This window comes from Carlito syrichta, unplaced genomic scaffold (genome assembly GCF_000164805.1).
Source record: "Carlito syrichta isolate Samal-C Ts95f unplaced genomic scaffold, Tarsius_syrichta-2.0.1 Scaffold314788, whole genome shotgun sequence".
Taxonomy (NCBI): domain Eukaryota; kingdom Metazoa; phylum Chordata; class Mammalia; order Primates; family Tarsiidae; genus Carlito; species Carlito syrichta.
Genome location: NW_007258884.1, coordinates 384,548 through 391,673, shown reverse-complemented (window position 1 = coordinate 391,673; position 7,126 = coordinate 384,548). Strand labels below are relative to the sequence as shown.

Sequence of the window (7,126 nt, the reverse complement as noted above, 5' to 3'; positions counted from 1 at the left end):
GCCCGTTATGCAGCGAGGATATCCGGTGGCTGCAAAAGTCTGTAATTTGGGATAAAAAGAGCCCTCCCAAGTCCCGAGAGGCTGACCTCAGCGTCGCGTGGCGGCGGTGCGCCCGGCACCCTCCGTGGACGCGGTCCAGATCGTGACAGGTGGGGAAGCCGCTTCGCGGGGGATTTACAGCTTCAAAGACCCTGAGGGTAGGTACCCCCTTTAGGAATCACATTGCAGACTCAGCTACCCTCTGCTGCAACACAGTTGGGTCTAGAACGTGGTCAACTGCCTGTTTGCAACACCAGTAGGCTAGTAGGAGCAGTACTTGGAAATACATTTTCTAGCCCCATGTTATGATGCCTGTCACCAAAAAGTCTAAGATCTGAGATCTCTTTTAGGTTAATATCATTCCTTTGTCAACGATGTCACAAACAAGGATTTATTCGGGAATAAATTTGCATAACCTGGGAGAACTGGCAGTCTTACATTGTGTTCATTTGCTGCTTCCAGGGGAGCTTGTATGACATTCAAAGAATAGAGCAATACAGTGTAAGGACGGGAAGTCATGGGGCACACCTGCCTGTTTACATCGAGCCCCTGTTTAATTGCTCCTGGTGCCGCACAGTCTAGACTTTGGAAAAGCGGTGGTCGCATAGCAGGACAGATGCCTGAGAAGGACAAAATGAATTATGGGTCCTCTCGCCTGAAGACACAATACAGTACTGTGTACCTGGTCTCACATTGTGTCTGGAATATAACTCTACACAAGGTTCTAATTGCTTGGCCAGACTTAACATTTAAGATTAGCATAAATATGTTATTGAAATGGAGAGAAAAAGAAAGGCACCGTGTTATCCAACCTGGACACTTCCAGTGTTCTCTGCTCCCTACCCTTTTTCTCTGTTCCCTGCCAACATTTCTTCCGTAATGATCTCCAGTCCCACCCAGTGTGCCCTTTTTTCTCTTCATTTCACTTCTCTGAGTTTGTATTTGCCCCATGGACTCTGAAGGTCCCCCACTGTGTTCAAGGGACTTCTAATGACAAGGATACTTGCACAGCCTGCTTAGGTAGTAACTGCACCTTCAAAGTTTGTTTCTAAGTGAAAGTTATCCCACGGAAGGGCCTGTTTGTTTTCCATATGAAATGTTAAATTCTCTTATGACTCTACTGCTTCTGAAGGAAAGCAAGCAAACATTGACAGCCTGACAGGTTTTATCAAGCAGGTTTAATAAACAGCCATGATGCAAAACTCTTCTTAATGTTTAAATCATTTTACCTTTCTTAACAAATGAAGTCCTTCCCACACTAACGGGTATCACAGTATTGACGGAAATAACATTAAAGAGTAGCATTGCTGTGGATCATGTATAAATACTGCTCTAATTTGTTCTTCTGCTGAAACTTTTCAAGGCCAGCTTGATTTTTCCAATCGTGGTCTTGTGGACTTTACAGAGTGGGTAATGCCATTTGACTGTTGTTCAGAAAGCCAGAAGCATGTATCTGCAGTGCCATGGGGCTGGAGAGGGATACAGAATTACACAGCTGTCTTCTTAGATAAATCTGACCTACTTAGCCTTCTCTGGAGGTATTTTTCATGCTGACTCATGAACAACAGGAAAGTTATGGCGCATTAAGCAGCATCCATGTTTTGCAGTAAACTTGTTCTTCAATGAAGACTCCTGTGTCATTTGTGCTATTCTTCCATTATTCCCCTTGTCACTGGTAGAGATTGTCACAGGATATTAGTGCTGGAAAATTTTGAGAAAGCATTTAATAACTCAACTGCCTCATTTTACAGAAGAAACTTAAGCCTAGAGAGGATTTTTTAAAATTCAAGCTACAGAGTTCCTTTTAGTGGCACAGTGATGGAGAAGTACATGTGAAGCAATGTTACCTAGAAAAAAGGTAAAGTAACATGAGTTAGTATGAAAATTATATATGCAAGACTAAAGCATGGACGAGGCAGTTAGTAGAGGTAGTATCTTAGAGGAGTATTATCTTAGGAGAGGACGTCGATATTAAGTTAGATTCATGTAACATACCTTAGTAGAGTAAATCAATGTCAAGTTAGGTTCAGATAATTTTTTTTTTTTTTGAGTTGGAGTCTTACTCTGTTGCCCAGACTGGAGTACAGTGGCATGCTCAGGGCCACCCCAGCGTCACCCTGCTAGGCTCCAGCGATCCTTCCACCTCGCCTTCCAAGTAGCCAGAACTACAGGCACGTGATACCACGACCGGCTAATTTATTTATTTATTTATTGTAGAAATGAGGTCTCACCAAGTTGCCCAGTTTGGTCTTGAACCTGTGGGTTCAGGCAATTCACTCGCTTTGGCCTCCCAAAGTGCTGGGATTACAGGCTAAGCCACCGAGCCCGGCTGATTCAGATAATAGTAAAAAAAAATTTTTTAAAGATATATGACTGGGCGTGGCAGCTCACACTCATAATCCCAGCACTTTGGTAGGCTGAGGCAGGAGGATAGCTTGAGCCAGGAGTTCGAGACCAGCCTGGGCAACATAGAGAGATCTTGTCTCTACAAAAATAAAAATAAAAAAATTAACCAGGCATAGTGGTGCATACTTGTAGTTCCAGCTACTCAGGAAGCTGAGACAGTAGGATAGGTTGAGCCCAGGAGGTCAAGGCTTAGATGAGCTGTGATCGTACTACTGCGTCCCAGCCTAGATGACAGAGTAAGACCTCATTTCAAAAAGGAAAAAATAATAAATAAATATAAATAAAAATGGCCAGACACAGTGGCTCACACCTGAAATCCCAGCACTTTGGGAAGCGGAGGCGAGAGGATTGTCTGAGCCTAGTAGTTCAAGCCTGGGCAACTTGGCAAGACCTCGTCTCTACAATAAACCAAAGAATTAGCTGGGCATGGTGGTGCACATCTATAGTTCCAGCAACTTGGAAGGCTGAGGCAGAAGGATTGCCTGAGCCTAGCAGGTTGAGTCTGCAGTAGCTGTGAGTGTGCCACTGCTTAACACTCAACCAATAATTAAAATTAAAATTAGCACCCTCCTGGATCGAGTCCTCTCCTATTCTAGGAGCTTTTCTGTCCTCTCAATAAATCCTGCTTTCTCAACATACATACATAAATAAATAAATAAATAAATAAATAAATAAATAAATAAAATAAGAAAACGAAAATAAGGCCAGGCGCAGTAGCTCAAGCCTGTAATCCCAGCACATTGGGAGACTGAGGTGAGGGGATTGCCTGAGCCCACGGGTTCGAGAATAGCCTGGGAAACTTGGCGAGATCCCAGCTCTACAATAAATCAAAAAATGGGCCAGGTGTGGCAGCACATGCCTGTAGTTCCAGCTACTTGGAAGGCTGAGATGGAAGGATCACCTGAGCCCAGCAGATCGATGCTGGGATGGCCGTGAGTGTGCTACTGCACCCCAGCCTGGGTGATGGAGTGAGACTCCAACTCAAAAAAGAAAAAAAAGACATAAATAGCTAAATTTTTACTTGTTTTTAAATATGTGAGATGTTGACCATGTTTTTTACTTGATTTACCCTTGTTCTTTTTTTCAAATGAGTACAGATGAAACCAAGCAAGTCTATAAACTTGAGTTACATCTCAACACATCCTACATAAAACAGATTGTGACGTGTCAAGCCCTAATCACATATCCCTGATCCAGAGCGAATTCAACCCAACAGATTGCAAGGTGGTTGTGAAGATTAAATGAAATAATGTATGGTAAGCCTCTTGTATTAGGTGCTCAATAAATGCTAGAAATGATATCATTTATTTACATCATGAGGGCGTGCCAAACCTTTCATTAATATGGTAAATTTGATACTGATGTTCAATCACTTGAATTACCTTTCATTATCACATCACTTATCACTCAGACATGTGAGAATTGGGAATGATTGATGAAAATATGCACATGACAGATGGCCCATCTAGCCATCCATTTTGGGCATCATCCCAAAGAAAACAACAAAAGCAAGCATTTCATTAACCACCACCACTATTGCTGGGATCCAAGCCTCATTATTGCTCAGAAGGAAATGACCAGAAGGGATGGTTCTTTTTTTTGAATCGGAGTCCCACTCCATCACCCAGACTGGAGGGCAGTGGCGTGTTTCCGGCCACCGCAGCCTCGACCCGCTGGGCTCGGCGATCCTTCCGCCTCAGCCTTCCGAGTAGCCAGAATTACAGACGTGTGCTACCACGCCTGGCTAATTTTTGATTTGTTGTAGAGATGAGGTCTCGCCAAGTTGCCCGGGCGGGTCTCGAACCCGCGGGCTTAGACAATCCTCTCGCCTTGGCTTCCCAAAGTGCTGGGATTACAGGCTGAGCCACCGAGCCCGGCCAGGGATGGTTCTTGAGCAGAGTAAGAACCCAGTAATCGTGGTTATCTGTTTTTAAAATGGATAGTGCGCCTTGGACTCAGAAGGACACTTTTTACTATAACTTTGTTCCATCACATCTTGTGAAGCCTCAATTAAGTGCACTGGGTAAAGATTCTCTCCTTTCTCAAATGACTCTGTTGTGTTAAGCAGTTGGTCTTTTCCATTAGGATACCATGAAGCAGGTGAGAGAGTAGCAATATTCCATTAAAAATAGTCACCGGGTTGGGCTCGGTGGCTCAACCTATAATCCCAGCACTTTGGGAACCCAAAGCGAGTGGATTGCCTGAGTCCATGGGTTTCAGATTAGCTCAGGCTACTTGGCGAGACCTCATCTCTGCAATAAATCAAAAGTTAGTTGGGTGTGGTAGTGCGTGCCTGCAGTTCTAGCTACTTGGAAGCCTGAGGCAGAAGGATTGATGGAGTCCAGCAGGTCGACATTGGGGTGATCATGAGTGTGCCACTGTACTCTAACCTGGGTGATAGAGTGAGACTCCAACTCAAAAAAAGTCACCTTTTTTTAAATTCATAAAACTTTGCAATAAAAAATAAATTTTACTGTAAATTAAAATTAAATTCATTCCATTGAAATTTTTAAATGACAGATAACATTTCAAAAATTAAAGGCAAACATGTTTAAAGGGAGACTATAATGTGGCTTATATAGAATGCCTTAGGTGTGGTCCCACTAAATGTTTAAATGTGATTGACTGAATGATACATGAACCAAAAAAACAGTCACCTTCCCAGCCTCCTTTGCACCTTGGCATGGCCTGGTCAATGAGATGTAAGTAGACTTGTACTGAACTGGCTTCAAGGACAGTTATTGTTTTCCTAATGAAAAGGGGTAGACTCATCTAGCGCAGGTATTTTGCTCTGTGTCCTTCTTCCTGTTGAAACACAGATATGATACCCAGAGGTCTGTCAGCCATCAGGTAAGCTTGATGAAGAAAGCTACATGCTGAGGATACTGAAGTGGAAAGGCAGAAAACGTCTGGATCCTTTGTTGAATTATGGAATTGTAGACCATCTACCTTTAGATATCTTGTTTTGTAAGCAAAAGTAACCCTTTCTTATTACGGTCAAGTCTTCTGTTACTTGCAGCCAAACACATTCTCAAATGAGAGGGAAAAATGCCAACCAAAACGTAAATGAAAGTAAACAATGATCATTAACAATAACCAGTCTCAAAGATAGCAATGTGATGCTTATACAAGAGACAAAGAGCAAATTAGTACTTAGTTTATTTTACAAGTACAAAAACCCCCAACTATCATGTATCATTTTCTGTCATCTAAATTGGCAAAATAAATCAAAGTAACAAAAATAAATACTGATTAGATATCTGCAGAGAAATAGTGCTTATCACCTGGTAAGCCAGTTTATTTTCCAAAGGCCAATCTGCAAACACCATACCATGCCTGAAGTCTATGTGAATGTCACTCCTGGCAAGTGTCACATACAGCTCTGGGTCCCATCTGTGATCATTTCCCTCTGCCTCCTCAATCTGCTTTGCAGTCTCTTCCTCCTATGCTCTCTCTGAAAAAAGGAGGCGTTCCTCAGGGCTTGGCCTTGGACACTCTTTAGACTTTTTCTGGATGAACTCATCTAACCCTGTGTCTTTAAGTACTGTCTATAAGCCGACGAATCCCAAATAATCATTTTAACACCACCCTGAAGTTCCACATTCATATATCCGACTGCCTACTTGCCATCTCCACTTGAATGTCTAGTTAGCATCTCAGGCCAAGCGCAGTGACCTGTAATCCTGCATTTTGGGAGGCCAAGGTGGGAGGATTACTTGAGAACAAGAGTTCAAGACCAACCTGGGAAACATGGCAAGCCCTTGTCATTACATGCTAGAAGACAAAGAAGAAAAATAAAAAAAGTTTTACTAGATTTTATTTTACTTATTATTATTATTATTATTATATATTTAAAAACATGAACCAAAGTTTTATTTGTTCATTTCTTGCATTTGAAGTACTCTTAGATGACATCCTTGGCCTAAGATTCTTTGCCATAGTCCTTAACTACTATACAACTGCAACCAACTGCTTTACAGGGTTTTCCCTCTCTGTCAATTTTAGACCCATTCCCCTAGTTTCTTGTTGTCATCAACCTTAATTAGGTTGATTTGGTGTTCAGCACACAGGGCCTCCACCAGCTTGATATACATAGGCTCATCACAGTTGGATGCAAGCACACATAGATGGGCCTGGCTCTTGTCTAAGGCTTTGGCAGCTTCGCAAATTCCACGTGCTAAGCCATCGTGGATGAGGGCGGTCTTCAGCACCTATTGTAAAGCAGTGTTCACGTCCATTACACCTCCAGCAGCGATGCCTTCCCAGCCATGGTGGGGGATTATGGGAGATGCCGAATCTTGAATGTACCAGCTCCTCCGCCTCTGCATGACTCGGTGGTGGCAGGGAAAGAACTACTGGATTTTTTTTTTTTGAGTCGGAGTCTCACTCCATCGCCCAGGCTGGAGTGCAGTGGCACACTCCACAGTCACCACTGCCTCAACCTGCTGAGATCTGGTGATCCTTCCACCTCAGCCTTCCAAGTAGTTGGAACTACAGGCACGCTACCATGCCCAGCTTATTTTTTTTATTTATTGTAGAGACCAAGTTGCCCAGCCTGGTCTCGAACCCCTGGCCTCAGGCAATCCTCTTGCCTCAGCCTCCCAAAGTACTGGGATTACAGGCTTGAGCCACTGAGCCCAGCCAACTACTGGATTTTTTTCTTTTTTTTTTTAAGTTGGAG

At 43.1% G+C, this 7,126-nt stretch overlaps 1 pseudogene; it reads right to left on the bottom strand.

The window, feature by feature from the left end:
* Window positions 1-6,325: 6,325 nt before the first annotated feature.
* Window positions 6,326-6,773, bottom strand: LOC103274466 (annotated as a pseudogene).
* Window positions 6,774-7,126: the final 353 nt, after the last annotated feature.